Here is a 16,245-nt window from a genome sequence, read left to right as displayed (position 1 = left end):
ATGGTCAATTAATCTACAACAAAGGAAGCAAGAATATACAGTGGGGAAAAGACAGTCTCTTCAATAAATGGTGTGGGGAAAACTGGAAAGATACATGCAAAAAAATAAAACTAGACCATTTTCTTATGTCACCTATTAAAATATACCCAAAATGAATTAAAGGCTTAAATGTAAAACATGAAACCATAGAACTCCAGAAGAAAACATAGGCAGTAAACTCTCTGACTTTGGTTTTAGCAATATTATTTTTTTGGTTGTGTCTCCTTGGGACAGGACAACAAAAAGCAAAAATAAACAAATGAGGCCATTTCAAACTAAAAAGCTTTTGTTCAGAGAAGGAAACCATCAGTAAGAAGAAAAGGCAACCTGCTGAATGGGAGAAGATATTTGCAAACGATATATCTGATAAAGTGTTAATATCCAAAATAAATACATACAACTTAACATAATAAAAAATAAACAATCCAATTACAAATTGGGCAGAGGACCTGAATAGACATTTCTCCAAAAAGGACATATAGATGGCCAACAGATACCTGAAAAAGATGTTCAGCTTCACTAACCATCAGAGAGATGCAAATCAAAACCACAATGAGATACCACCTCACACCTGTCAGAATGGCTATTATTAAAAAGACAATGAATAACAAATTATTGGCAAGGATGTGGGGAAAGGAAACCCTTCTGCACTGTTTAGTGCACTGTTTATAAATGAGTGCAGTCAGTGTGAAAACAGTATGAAGTTTTCTAAAAAATAAAAATTAAAAACAGAACTACAGTACAACACAACAATTCTATTTCTGGATATGTAGTCCCCTTCAAAACAAAAAAACAATAATTAAAAAAGATATATGCACCCCTGTGTTCATTGTAGAATTGTTTACAATAGTCAAAATACAGAAGCCACTTAGGTGTCCACTGATAATGGGTGAAGAAGATGTGGTACATACAAGTAATGGAATTTTACTCGACCATAAAATGAATGGAATCCTGTGATTTGTGACCTAGAGAGTATTGTGTTAAGTGAAACAAGTAGGAGAGAGAAAGACAAATACCATAAGATTTCACTTATATGTGGAATCTAAAAAACAAAACAAATGAATAAACAAAACAGAAACAAACTCATGGATACAGTGAACAAACTAATGGTTACCAGAGGGGAGGGGGCTTGGGGGGAGTGGGTGAAACAGGTGAAGGGATTAAGAAATACAAAGTTTCAGTTACAAAATAATGTTCAGCATAGGGAATAAGTAGTACTGTAATAAACTATTACAATGACAGATGGTTACTAGGCTTTATAACCATCACTTTGTGATGATCACTTTGTAAGGTATATAAATGTTAAGTCATGTTGTACATCTGAAACTAATACTGTAAGTCAATTATAATTAAAAATAAGTTAATAACCCCCCAAACTTAAAGATTATCAAATGGAAGCTGTAAAAATTTAGTTTGTAAAAAGAAAAATAATGTTCATTACCAATATAGAGAGATGACATAACCCCTTTTTATTAAAATTCAAGTTTCATGAAAAGTATCGACTCTGCTCTAATAGTTTTGTCTCTTAGGGACCCCATTTTGCCCTTAAAATCAGATTGAAGTCCATTAAAACCAGGTTACACTGAGCTGATATTTTCATTTAATTCCTTCCCATAGGGAGAATGTGTCCACTCAGCCATCTGCATAATTTAAGGCAGGTTATCTTTCCAGCAAGCCCACATCCATCTCCTCCAGAAGACAAGAGCTAAATAAACCCCTCTCTTAAAGATATGGTGAGCATTATGTATTTATCTGCGACTTGAATAAAGTGTGTGATTTAAGTACAACAAAGCATGCTGTAAATGGACTTAAACAGGCCAGTTGTCAGAGTAGAATTTTCTCAGGTTACCAATTTATGTTTGCTGCTCACTGGTGCTTGGATTTATTGATTGGCTTTTGGGGTCACATACAGGCATTTATCCCAGGGCTCCTGCTCACTTTAACAAACTACACACAGTTCCGTATTCTTTCTCTACCTGCGGAGTTTCATCACTTGGCATGGAAATCATGTAAAAGAGAAACTCCAATTCATAGATCAAAAAAGCATAGCAAGGTTATTTATTTATTTATTTATTTTTTAATATCAGGAAGGAGAGAGGAAATTCCTGAATCTGAGTGTCAGAATCTAAAAGAGTGAATTTTCTGAGGTCTCTTTATAGTGGTTTAATCCAATCATGGGAACTTGAGACTATGTACTTGTCATAAGTGGCTGAAAAATGAAAGAAAGCAAAATATTATTATTATTATTTTTCCCATATGGAAGACTGGAAGGTAAATCTATTTAATGTAAGAAACATATCTGATTTTCTCCCTGAATCAGATTAATTGTCCATCTCTCTTTCATTCTGACAGTGGTTTATCAATCTAAATTGTATTTGAGAGTGCAGGAGTTACCTCACATGATATCTGCCAAATAGAAGTGTGTTCATTGTATTCTTAATTTTTACTTGACAATCTATTTTGCATTCATGAATTTCCACATGTGTTTGGTTGCAGTGAGGGGACTATCAGATAGTTGCTCTCATTCTTTATAAATATAATAGGATATCCAGAAAGAATCTGGTGGAGGGTACCCAAGTAGCTAGACCTATATAAAGGGACAGGTAAATGTCACAAAACAATTGTATTTTCAATTCTCTTGCTTCCACCTAACAAGCTCCATCTGCTTTCTCCCTGTTACGATGAAGAGTTGCTGTCTCCTCTGGTTCTCCTGTGTGCATGGGCCGGTGTTGGAGTTGGCACCTGAGACCAAACAGAGGCGGAGCTGATGGAAAGCGAGCACACTTTGGGCACAAGGGGAGGCATGTTCAGCATCTTCCCAATCCCTGTTCGGTCCCCTCTTTGCCTCCCTGCACTGTGGGTGCCCTAAAATGAGATTGACACCATTGCCTGTTTTCTACCTAAAGGGAGATAAGAGTATAAAAAGGACTTGAAGGCTCAAAGGGAATTTTTTTTTTCTACAGAGGCAGCAGTAATCTTCATTAAGAAGGGGAAGTTTTTGAAATGGGTCAGTTTGCTAAGGACTGCTATTGGCAGTTTGCCTAGAGACCAGTCTTTCCTGCTCCACACCACAGGAAGCAGAACGGAAACCATGAGATGCAGGGGGATATGGATGGCCAGGATGGCTGCTGTAGTTACTGGAGCTGGGGGATGTTGCTCTGTAGTCAGTGAGGTCACTGACTTGACAGTCATTTGAGCAAGTTTGTGGCCTTAAAGGACATGAAGACCTTAGACTTATTTTAAGGGAGCAGCTGTCAAACAACAATTACTACCTTGAGAAATGGATGCAAAAGGATCAGAGTTAGTTGGAAGCACAGATTAGTGCTGCACAGAAAAAAATAGAACCAAGTGAACCTAAATGAAAGATATTAAGCACCAAGTGTGTGAGATTTAAAAAAAAAAACTTACTGGATTTCCTAACTAGCCAGGCTTTTCTCTAACCTAGCAGTATAATTCAGGCAGGATTATGCAAATAAAAGGACTCAAAGAGATGGGAAATTATAGCAGCAGCAACAACAGCCAAACCAGGTAGCACAGAAACTCAAACTATTGTAAGAAACTAGTGTGAGAAAATTCTACAGGCAAAGTCATTCAGGAGTCAGGGCGAGTATGCGTCCCAAGTAGCAACTGAGACTCTAAGACCAGCATGCTGTAGATGACGCATCTTTGACGACCGCAACTCTGGTGTTAAACATTTGTAATTGTTTAGTACATGCCTATTTAACACAACTGTAGCTCAAAGATGGTAGGGACATTATCTGTCTCACTGCCCCCACTTTCAGAGCCCTCTGTGAGCACCCCTAGATCACACCGCTTTCATGTCAGCCAATGGTCTGAGCCATTCAGAGTGATCGGGGCTGGCATGGGAGGGGAGATCTATTTGCAGCCTCTGCAGTGTTTTGGCTAAGAGTGTTTTTTTTCACAGAGTGACAAATAAAAAAGCTCTATTCAGGGTTGTTAAAATAGAAACTCCTGAACTGGGTGTCAGGTCACTAGGTTCCTGGACAAAGCTGGCAGTACCCCACCCCTAGATAAAGTTACAGTTGATGACCAACTGACCAACAAGTTTTGTCCCTGTGTTGCCATGTTACCAGGCTTACAGAAATGTCATCCAAATAGGACTATTCTGGCAAGAGTGAGTGGATATCACCTTTTAGTGTGTGAGAGAGAAAGAAAGAGATAAGGAGAGGGGGAGGGGGAGAGGGAGGGATACTGACTATAGGGAATGGGTGAGATATACAGAAGTTTTTTCAGTCTACTGCAACTCTAATTTCTGCCTCCTTGGTTTCTGCTATTTCACCTCAAAACTAACTCCTCTTTTCTCCAGAGGATAGAATTGAATCCAGTGGGATCCCAGCCCCAGCCATGGCTGATTCTGGATCCAGGACTCTAGAGCTTCTTTTGGGCTCTCAGTGACAGCAGGCATGTGTGTAACTCTAATCTGAGGAACTGTGTAGTTGTGAATATTTTGTCTTGGGTTACTCCTGTGACTAGAGTGACAACAAGAGATACCCTTGTGCAAGCTTGTGGTTGCAAATGGACAACATGGCTGTATTTCTCAAGGCTTTCAGATGGGATTTTTATCTTATGTAAGACTATTCTTACTTGTTTATTTTTTATTTGTCCACTTGTTTTTAATGTTTCTTTCCTTTTTCTTTTTGTTTTCTTAATAGATTATACTATGGCTCTGAAAGCTGTCTTATTTATCAAAAGGTGTTAGAGTTATTTTTTCCTTTGTAAATTTAAAAGTTGAAAAGGTTTATATTTTGGTAGGCCTAGTATGCAATTTTTTTTTCATGCTTCTCTGGGTCCATAAAGACCCCAACCTCTGATTAAATTGAGAGCAAATTTACCAAACTGTGTACTAGGAAGGTTAATTAGTTGTTTCAGTTTGGTTTGTTTGTCTGTTTTTTAAGTTCTTGGTATCTTTGCTTTTTTAGTCTAGCAAGTTGAAATACTAATCCTCACACGAATTCAAGCAATGTGTTCAAAGTGCAGTCCATGAATTATTTACACACCTCACATATCAATCTCATTAACCACACCCTTGCAAGCTCATAATAATAACTGTGATCAGAATTCAATTGCTGAGCAAGGAAGAGCACTTTAGAAATGTAAGGAAGAAAGAGGTGTTTCATTTTTACGAAGGTCTCCCAGGTGAACACAACAGCCATAATGCCATTTCAAAAGCATCCACTCTATGTCAGACATCCTGGTCAGTGTAAGAGTGTGTATTTTTAATTCTTGCAACAGCTCCATAAAAAAAGTTATAGTTATTTTCCCTAACTTTATAGGTGAGAAAATTAAGGTTCTAAGAAGTTAGTTAACTTGCTAAAGACCACACAGCTAGAAAATGACTAAGAATGCATGCTCCCAGAATTCCCTTATTACTGATGGATGGGCATGAATAAATTTGGTTGTTGATCAGTGGATCTTATTAATGACTTACTTTTTCCTTCCCAGTTTATAAAGCACTGTTGCATATGCGGTTTCTTCTCATTCGAGCCTCATCACAGTTCTGTGAGTAGATCATTGTTGATCACAGATGAATAAACTGAGGGCCAAATTAGTGAAGATATGAAAGCAAGTCAATCCTAGGGCCATTTATGAATAGTCTCTAGCTAAAGGCCAATATACTATTTCAGAAGAAGAAGTTAATTGAGCAGTCACCCCCCAGAGAGTTTTGATTTATCAGATACAAACAAAATCAAAATGAGCTTAATAATCTCCTCAACCTCTGGACCCAGTGAGATGCAAGGAGGACAGCAAGGACTGCTGTTTTTACCAACGTGAATCAGTACACAGAGAAGGCTGGTGTGTGTGTCATGGATGCGTGTTCATATGTGCATGTGGATGTTATCCTGGCAGCCTGTGGGTGCCTGAGAAGTGCTGAGATCCTCCTTATCCTGGGCAAGGAAAGGCAATTTACTCAGTGGGATATAGTCAGCACTAGAGTGTGGGTCTTGTTGTTTAGACTGTACCCTGCAGAGAGGCCCAAAGGGATCCTCCTCTTAAGGGGTCAGATTGGACCATACCACAAAAAATGCAAGGCACAAACAATCCAATTAAAAAAATAGGAAAAGGGCCTAAATAGACACTTCTCCAAAGGGGACATACAGAGGGCCCATAGACACATGAAAAGATGCTCAATGTCACTAATCATCAGAGAAATGCAAGTTAAAACCACAATGAGATACTATCTCACACCTGTCAGAAATGCTAGCATCAATAAGTCAACAAACAAGTGCTGGTGAGGATGTGGAGAAAGGGGAACCCTTTTGCACTGTTGGTGGAAATGCAGACTGGTGCAGCCACTGAAAACAGTATGGTGTGTCCTAAAAAAAAAATGGAACTGCCCTTTTGACTCAGTGATTCTACTTCTTGGAATATGAGGTCTGTCCAGGAGGTATTCAGCCATGTAATGTAAAATATAGAGACATTCATTGAAGAAGATATGAGATACAAGAACCATTGTACATAGGACAATGACACCTTAGTCTCCTTCAAAGTAGGCACCTTGGGACCTCATACAGTTCTCCCAGTCACCACCAGCTGCCCCATTATATTTTCCAGAATCTCATTGATGATCTGAAATCTCTTCCCTTTTTTTTTCAGTTTTATTTTTTAAAGATTTTATTTATTTATTTTTAGAGAGAGGGGAAGATAAGGCAAAAGAGTGGGAGAGAAACATCAATGTGTGGTTGCTTCTTGAGTGTCCGCTACTGGGGACCTCCTCCACAACCTAGGCATGTGCCCTGACTGGGAATCGAACTGTGACCCTACAGGCCCATGCTCAGTCCACTAAGATACATCAGCCAGAGCTGAAATCTCTTCCCTTTCAAAGATGATTTTAGTTTTGGGAAAAGCCAGAAGTCACAGGGTGCCAAATCTGGGCTGTAGTGGGGTTGAGTCACCTGGGTGATTTAATGTTTTGCCAAAAAACTTTACACAAGACATGATGCATGAGCAGATACATTGTCATGATGCAACTATCAATCACCAGTTGCCCATAGCTGCAGCCTTCTGAATCATCCTTATATTTCCCATGGAGGAATGCTCAAGCTTAATGCAAAATTTGATGTAGATTCAATGCTGTACTTGCTCAGTCATTTTGAATGCAACGGCCACACAGTATGCATGCTCACTCAATGGTGTCTACTACACCCACTGACTGGTATAGTGAAGTCATCATTGTTCACACATGTGCATGCTGGTCCACTGTCCCTGGCTGCCAGGTTACATCAATGTCATTCAAACCCTTCTTGTTATATTAATAATGGTTGGACTTTTTTCCAGACAAATCTTATATATGCAAAGAAACCCAAAACACTAATTTGAAAGAATATATGCATTCCTATGTTCATTGCAGCATTATTTACAACAGCCAAGATCTAGAAGCAGCCCAAGTGCCCATCGGTAGGTAAGTGGATAAAAAAAGCTGTGGTACATTTACACAATGGAATACTACTTGGCTATAAAAACAAAGGAAATCTTAACCTTTGTGGCAGTATGTATGGTCCTGGAGAATATTACGTTAAGTGAAATAAGCCAGTCAGAGAAAGAAAATTATCATATAATTTCACTTATATGTGGAATCTAATGAACAAAATAAATTAACAAACAAAATAGAAGCAGGCTCATAGGTACAGAGAACAGACTGACAGTCATCAGAGAGGAAGGTGCTTAGGGGGTTAGAGGAACAAGGTAAAGAGATTAAGGAAAAAAAAAGAACTCATAGGCACAAACAGTATGGTGATTATCAGAGGGACAGTGGAGTGTGGGGAGGTGGAAGAAGGTAAAGTGTGGACAAACAGTGATGGAAGGAGACTTGACTTGGGGAGGTAAACACACAATATGATATTTATATATTGTAGTATAGAACTGTATACCTGAAATCTATAATATTATTAACCAGTGTCACCCCAATAAATTCATTTAAAAAGATATAGTCTTCATTACCTAGCTTATGCATATTACTCACCAAACCTTTTCAAATGTATCCCCCAAAGCCTTCAAACTCTTTCAAATCAAACATGATTCCTGCTTACATTTGACTCTGCATCGAGACAAAGTCAATGCATCTACTTTTTAATTTAGGACCTGCAGGTTACAGCTACTTTAGAGAACTGCCTGATGGCCATAGAGAGAAACATTTGTGGTAAAAGGGCTTTTGCCAGAGCCTTTTCTCTGGGGACCATTATGAATAAAGCTGAAGAGGCCACACCTCAACTAGCCCATGGCACGAGTGTCTACTGAGCACCTTACTTTGGAGTAGCACTGTTCTAGGGGATCTCTTCGAGTCACTGGGCCACGCTGTTCCTCTCTATAATATCACAAGAACTCACTGACGTAATAGAAAATATCCACAAATGTGCATTTATGTCAAGGGCCATAAAAGGTAAGTAATGTTGCTTTTGGCAGTGCTGAAATGAAATAATTATCTACATTTACTATTTCTTTCCTGGCGCCTGTCCCTTCCCTGTTGCACTGCACAGTTGTTTAGGAAATTGGCTTCTTGCAATGACTCTTGAAGCCAGAGCTGTTGTCTGTGCTGCCTCTTCAAATTATTTTTCTACTTGACACTGCCTGGGGATAGAAGAGGAACAGGCCAGGGTGCGTCTGTTCATGTGTTATTGTTAGTACAGTCTGTGTCAGCACAGGCTGCGAGTCAGCTTGCTTGTCACACATCACTGAATCTTGCTGGGGCAACCACTGGGATAATAGCCACCTAACCCAGCTGCGGAGAAAGCTGGAACCCTCTAGAAGCTGAGTGCCTCTATTCTCTATCAGGAGCCTCCAACTGGAACTAGGCATTTATATCCCAAGTCAGCTTTTACCTAAATACACTCTATTTAAAAAGAAGAAAGGCATCCTTGAAGGGTTAACACCTGTGAACAGTTGGAAACACGTTAAGAGATTTTTTTTTTCTTCCTAACACATCTTAGAGTTCAGGAAAACCTAGAAATGAAATGCCTATAAAAAGCTAGTTTCTATATTTCAAAATCATTTTGTATCTTTAAAAAATACGTGTGTGCAATCTTCAGGGGAGGAAGCAGAAGAATATATGTGTGGTTGCTGACTCTCTGTTTCTAAATATAGTACCTTAATACCTGCAAGTCAAATTCACTCTTTTGAAATTATATAGCAAAGACATCGAGTTTTAAAATAATGCAATTCTGAGCCCCATCTGAATCCCTTTTGATCTTTCCTAAAGTGTGGGATCTCTGGAATCCTGGCCAGGGACTTAGTATTTTCTGGAGGTAGGATTCAAGTTACTTTTACCCTATCTGTGTGTAGCAAGTAGCATTTGTTTAACCAAGAGAGAGAAGAGACTCATTTTCAGAATGATTGCAACATTGACTTTAGAAAGGACTTTCATCACATTTTAAAGTCTTTCAACAGTTTTGTTTGAAAGCAAACAATTAGTGGACAAATTACAAAGCAGTAGTTCAGATATGACAGTTTTCATGGATTACTTGAAAGCACCAAAACTTCTTTTAAAATTTTGTAATTTCTCTCTAATTCACAGTAGGCTTCCTTTATTTCAATTGGGTAAGATTTACTGACCGAGGAAATGGGATACTCCTGGGAGGATTTCCTGTTGGGGCACAGTCTTAGCAGACTCTGTGGGTCAGTCAGAGGGCAGAGCAGACACTGAACCTGCACTGAAGTTCAAATTCATTTAGAAATGTAAATATTTTTAGCAACTTTAGGCACTGTGTTACATGCTGAAGATAATAAACACAAAATATACACATGGCTGGGCTTGGCCTCATAGAACTTATAGTCAAATGGGGAATAGAGAAGTTATCCAATAAATGCTTTGATGGATGTTATGAAGTGAATTGTGTCCCCCAAATTTTGTGCTGAAGCCATAACCCTCAGTTGACTGTGTTTGAGATAGGGCCTTTAAGGAGACTTTAACTGAAGTTAAAAGAGATGATAAGGGTGGGGTCCTAATCTAATAGGACCGGTGTCCTTACAAGTAGAGACACCAGAATGTTCTAGGTACGTGTACAGCAAAAAGGCCATGTGAGGACACAGCAAGAAGGCAGCTCTCTCTATAAGCCAAGGAGAGAGGTCTCTATGATGGTACTTTGATCTTGGACTTCTAGCCTCCAGAACTGTGAGAAAAATAGACTCTGTTGTTTAAGCCTCCCAGTCTGTAGTATCCTATTATGGCAGCACAAGCACACTGGTATAATGGGGAAGTGCAGGGTTCTTCGGAGGCACATGGAAGGGTCTCCTCAGCCAGGTCTGGAGGAACAGCGGTTGGAGAGGGGTGAGGGAAGGAGAGGGTTTTTGGTGGAGGTTGAAGTGTATGTGAAGCCGCAGAGGCTAGGGGAGCATGGCCTGGAGATGCGAGAGGGAGGAAAAGTTAGTTCAATAACTTGGAGCACAGAGGGCAAAGGGCTGCTTCTGGAACATGTGGAGGTCTGCAAGGCCAAAAGGTGTTAGAGCACGACTTCTCAGAACTATCAACACAATCCAACCATTCTTCTCTCTGAAATCCCTTCCTTCCTCTTTGGGCTTCTATAACACCATGTTTTCTTGTTCTCCTCCTACTTAATTGGTTACTCTGAGTTCCCCTTGGTCTCTTCTTTCTCCTGCTCAATGTCTGACTATTAGAATTCCCCAAGACTCAATCCTTGGGCCTCTTCTTGACTCTTTTTACATCCCTTCCAAAGTGATTTTATCCAGTCATATGACTTTAAATAGAATTTATATGTCTGTGGCCTCCAAATCACTGTCTTCTGACCCGACTTCTTCCCCAAGATGCAGATTCACGCGTCCATTTCTTTCCTTGATATATCTCTCCTTAGTTGTTCGATAGGTAAATCAAAAATAATACTCATTTAGGCAGGATGCTATGGGCTGGTAAAACATGCTTATACGTTGAAGGTTGCTTTCTCTACTCTGTTCAACCCCTGCAATTACTTTAGGAATGACCCCAGGCTAGCCTGCTAGAGAATGAGGGTCCACATGGACACTATGCCCAGTTAAAATCAGTTATGTCAAACCCAGATCATCAGAACTGCTCAGCCAATCTGTAGACTCATAATGAATAACAAATACTAGTTATTTTAAGTCACTAGTGACCAAGACGGTTTGTTAAATAACAATAGCTAACTCATATGTGTAGAAAAGTCCTGACCTTTTTGAATGTAGAAGATGATAGGCCACCTGAGGAGAGGAGCTTGTATGAAGTTGGGGTCCCCAAACTACATCTCCCAGGTCTGACAATTTTCAGTCCTGGATTTCTCAAGATGGGTAAATTCTAAACTGAGCATGCTTCCCATAAAGCATGCTGCTATGGCTCTCACTGAGTAAGATGGTCCCTCTGGTTTAGCTCTGCTAATAGATCCTCCTTTGACATGAAAAATTGTAGGACTGTAAACTTTTCATCTCTATGTATGGAAGGCAATGGTAGGGCAATGCTGGAAGGAGGCTGGTTACTGGACTGAGAAATGTGGATGCTATTAAAGGAGGCAGCACAAGCCTGTTCCATTTGCAGAGGAGATGGAAACCTTAAATGGGAGCAATCATGGCAGTACATGGAATGGTCCCTGTGACAATGAATTTCCAGCAATTTATTTGGCAATAGCTCTTCCCTTCTCTTCAAATCCTCTAAGGTCATGGCCAGCCTCTGGCCAGAATCTCACACAATGGCTGAACTCCTCCCAGGCCACAGTGATATCCTTCACTTGCCAAAGGATTTCCACTAACCCCTAACTGCCTGCAAATCTTTACCCTCTGTTTCTTCTACTATGCTCCTGAATAGCTTATCAAAGTTGCATTTTAACATCCTGCTTGGTGCCCATTGTTGTTTCTTTGTAGATGGTCTGGTGCCATCATGGAGATATCTTTTGACACACATAGATATCAGACAGAGAGGCCCCAAGGCATAAAACACATGACACATGCATTACCACACGCTCCATTCAGCTGTCCTTGGTCGAGAGGGGCTTCAGCCCTCACTCACAGAAGGGTCTGCCAGGCTGGCTCTCAGGTGTAAAAGGACACGGTGGATATCAAAGCATGGGGAAAAGTATATTTTAACAATGTACAATATTTTAACAATGCAGTCATGCACTGCTTAATGAGGAGGGTATGTTGTTCTGAGAAATGTACCATTAGGCGATTTCACTGTTATGTGATCATGGAGTGCACTTACACAAGTCAGATGGTATGGAGTACTACACACCCAAACTGTATGGTATAGCCTATTACTCCTAGGCTACAAGCCTGTATAGCTGTTATTGTACAAAACAACATGAGATATGAGACCACTGCTGGTGTAACAAGGCATACTGTTTGACAGCAAACTTTTTTTATAACTAGAAAGAGTATACTCTACAATGATGATGAAAAGCATAGTATAGTAAATACATAAATCAGTAACATAGTCGTTTATTACCACTATCAAGTGTTATATACTAGACGTGACTATAAACTGGCATAGCAGTAGGTTTGTTTATACCAGTGTCACCACAGACATGTGAGCCGTGTGATGAACTGTGATGTTATGGCACTGCTATAAAGATACTAGCCAAATGGAACTTTTCAGCTTCATTATAATCTTATAGATGGAATCAACATTGTGTATGCAGTCTGTTGTTGACACAAATGTCATTATACCACACGTGACTGTATCCCATGAAGTAATTATTTCAAAGTGCAGTAGTGCTATAACAAATTTAGCTTCCCGGTTAAGTGCATAGACTTTGGAATCAGACAGACCTGCACACAAATTAAGATTTGTAATTCACTAGTGCTGATGTTGTAGGCCAATTACTTAACCCTCTACACCACTGTGCAATGATGACAACACTTACCTCCTAGAAATATTGCAAGGATTAGTGAGATATAACATGGAAATTTCCCATCACAGTACTCAATGTCTACAAGCACGCAATAAGTATAAGCAATGATAATAACGACAAATTAAGATAATGTTCCTCAAATGTATTCTATCTAATAATAAAGTACTTGAAAATGTTAATAGGTATACTGTGAAAAAGTTTTGGAGTCACAGAGAACATCAATGCACTAAAGGCTCTGTGGGGCTGTAAAGTAAAGAAATCAGTTGAATTTTGTTTAACCTAGCTTTTCTCAAATTTATTTGAGGACAATGGACAATCCTTTTTTTTCTTTTTTTTTTACTGTTGTAATACTACTAACATCTGTGGATCGCTAGTGTCCCTAGAACACTAGTTGGACAATGCTGGATTATGAAATAATTTTCAGTTATGTGACTAGTTAAAAATCTTTCACCAGAAAGCAAAACAAGAGTTAAATATAAAGATGCTTAAGTGTAAAATCTGGCCCCAGTGAACATTGGACCGATGCTGCAGCTGGCTCTCGGCCACGCTGGGAGCAGTGCGGGCCATCTTCCCGGCCATCTGCTGTGACAGGCAGTGGGCAGTGTGGCAGATCAGGCTTTTCAACCCTGAATCCCAACTTACTGTTCTGATTGCTGGCCTCACTCTTCAACGGAAGCCACCCAGAGCTCTCTGCTGTCCTCGTTAAGAACACCCAGGCCAAACCCGGACTTTCTTTCTCAGCCAGGAGTGGCCACACATATTTTATACTTTTGTGTATTTGAGTTTGTTTTGTAGGAAACCAGATGAAGTATAAGCCATGTTGGCCTTTGCTGGTTTCAGTGTAGGAGAAACTCCACACAATGATGCATTCGAAACAGAAAATTATAGCTTGTCAAAGAATATGTGATTGATTCCTAAAGCAGAATGACTCATAAGGATGCCTGGGATCTAATGGCTACCCCTCTTGAATAACAGCAGGCTATTCATTCTAGGGACACTTTTTTAAAAGGGGGAAGTTCACAGAGTGTTACAGAAAGTAGGTAGAAGGTCCCAAAGACAGAGTGAAAACAAGTCTTTTTTGCTGGGTAAGGAAAAAATGTATTTTTTAAAATATACTATTGCATTGATGTGTAGCATAATATTGAGTTAATCTAATGTTAATATTGAGTCAATGGAAGGGAATTTACAAGAGACACACGAAATTATGGTACTTTTGTGATAGATAGTCTGTACCTTTTGCCATTAAGAACACAATTTAGTCTCATGCTTTATGCTCTATTACATGGCACAGAGAAGCAAGGAATACTTACCATTCACTTTACGAAGCGAGCAAAACTAAAACTACAATACTAAGTTTTAACAAAGACCACAAAAACAGACCCTTCCCCAAGACAATGAAAACCAAAACTCTTCAGACACAATCAAAATTGACTTAGGGATACAAGTTTAAAGGGAACTGCAATACTGAAAAATTAAATCCAGCAGCAGATGAAAGGAACTACAATCTGACCAAGTAAGGTTTACCCTAGGAATGCAAGAAATGGTTTATTAATAGGAAATCTATAAATAAAATATTTCAGTAAGTCGAAAGAGAAAAATTATATAATCATCTTAGCAGATGGTAACCATCAATGATTTAAAATATACTAAAGTGGGAATAGAGAATAGCTTCTTAGTAGTATTGGGTAGAGATTCTTAAAGAAAACTCAGTAGAGTTTTTCCATTAGAACTAGAAATAGGATAAAGATGTCCAGTATCATTTTTATTATTTTCCTGAAAGTTTTAGACATTGAAATAAAATAGGAAACAAACAAGTAATAGTGTGAGAGTTAATTTTGTATGTCGACTTGGCTAGGCTGGTGCTGAGATGTTTGGTCAAACACCAGTTTTGATGTTGCTGTGAAGATATTTTTTAGATCTGAATGACATTTAAACTATTAATATATATTAAAAAGTAAGCAGAGTACTCTCTATACTCATCTAATCAGTGGAAGGCCTGAGGAGAAAAAGACTATGGTCCCTGAAGGAGAAAAAATCCTGCCTCTAGACTGCCTTTGAACTTGAGACTACAACATCAAATTTTCCCTGGGTCTCCAGCCTGCTGGCCTGCCCTGCAGATTTCAGATTTTCCAGACCTCACAATGTGTCAGCCAGTTCCTTAAAATAAATCTCTGTTTACAACATGCATACAGATTCTATCCATTCTGTTTCTCTGGAGAACCCCAATGCAAATAACAACAGTGAACTACTGAAGGGTTTCTAGGTGCCAGGCAATATTTGAAGGGCCACACATGTATGAAGTCATTTCATCCTCAATAGTTTTAAAAGGCAGTGTGGGTTTTTTCCTCCCTATTAGAAAACAATCAGTATGAAATTCTCTAAGGACTCATAGGAATGTTCTGGGCTAATTAAAGGATAAGAACCAAAAGCCTAAATTTTCTGCCTTTTTACTTTTTAGGCAAATGACTCCTGCCAGCTCTGTCTCAGTAACATCAGTGTTCTGAGACCATGCATTGATGGTGGAATCAATATTACTATCCTGGCAGTAGCCAATTAAGTAGTACACAGGCTGGGGAGCAACAGTACTTAGGAGGCATTTCACTTGTACTTGACTTGCACTCTCACAATCCTGTATTAGTTTCCTATGGCTGCTGTAACACGTTACCACAAACTCAGTGGTTTAAACAATACAAATTTATAATCTTACAGTTCTAGAGGCCAGAAGTCCTGAAGTCAAGGTGTCAGCAGGACAGTATTTTTTTAGGAAACTCGAAAGGAGAATCTATTTTCTCGACTTTTCCAGCTCCTAGAGGACACCTGCAATTTTCAGTTCATGGCTCTTTCCTTCATCTTGAAAGTTAGTAGCATAGCATTTTCACACTTCTCTCTTTCTTTCTGACTTCTGCTTACATTGTTCATGGCCTTCTCTCTCTAATTTTGGGCCTTTTGTCTCTCTTTTATAAGGACTTTTGGATTACTTTGGGCCCACTTAATAATCTCCCTATCTGAAGATCTTTAGTTTAATCACATCTACAAAGTACCTTTTGCCATGGAAGGTGACATATTCACAAGTTTCAGGGATTAGAATGTGGGCATCTTTGGGGGGAATTATTCTGTCTACCATACTTATGGAATTAAGTGAAAGACCTCATCATATCCTTCCTATGCAGAAGTGTCGGTGCTTATAAAACAAACAGAAGCTGGCTTCTCAACACATATGACTACCACAAAAGATGTCAACCTTCAATGTTTTCCTGTCCTTGTTCCCTGGTGAGAAGCCTGCTGCACAGCTCAGTTTTAGGAAAACTGTACCTCTGGAGAGGGGAATTTCTTTGCAACACTGCCTTCTAACCTTCCCATATACATGTAATATAAGAAGAAG

The sequence above is a fragment of the Phyllostomus hastatus genome, unplaced genomic scaffold (assembly GCF_019186645.2).
Source record: "Phyllostomus hastatus isolate PE091 unplaced genomic scaffold, TTU_PhHast_1.1 phas_scaffold_93, whole genome shotgun sequence".
NCBI classification, from domain to species: Eukaryota; Metazoa; Chordata; class Mammalia; order Chiroptera; family Phyllostomidae; genus Phyllostomus; species Phyllostomus hastatus.
This window is presented reverse-complemented; position numbering follows the sequence as displayed.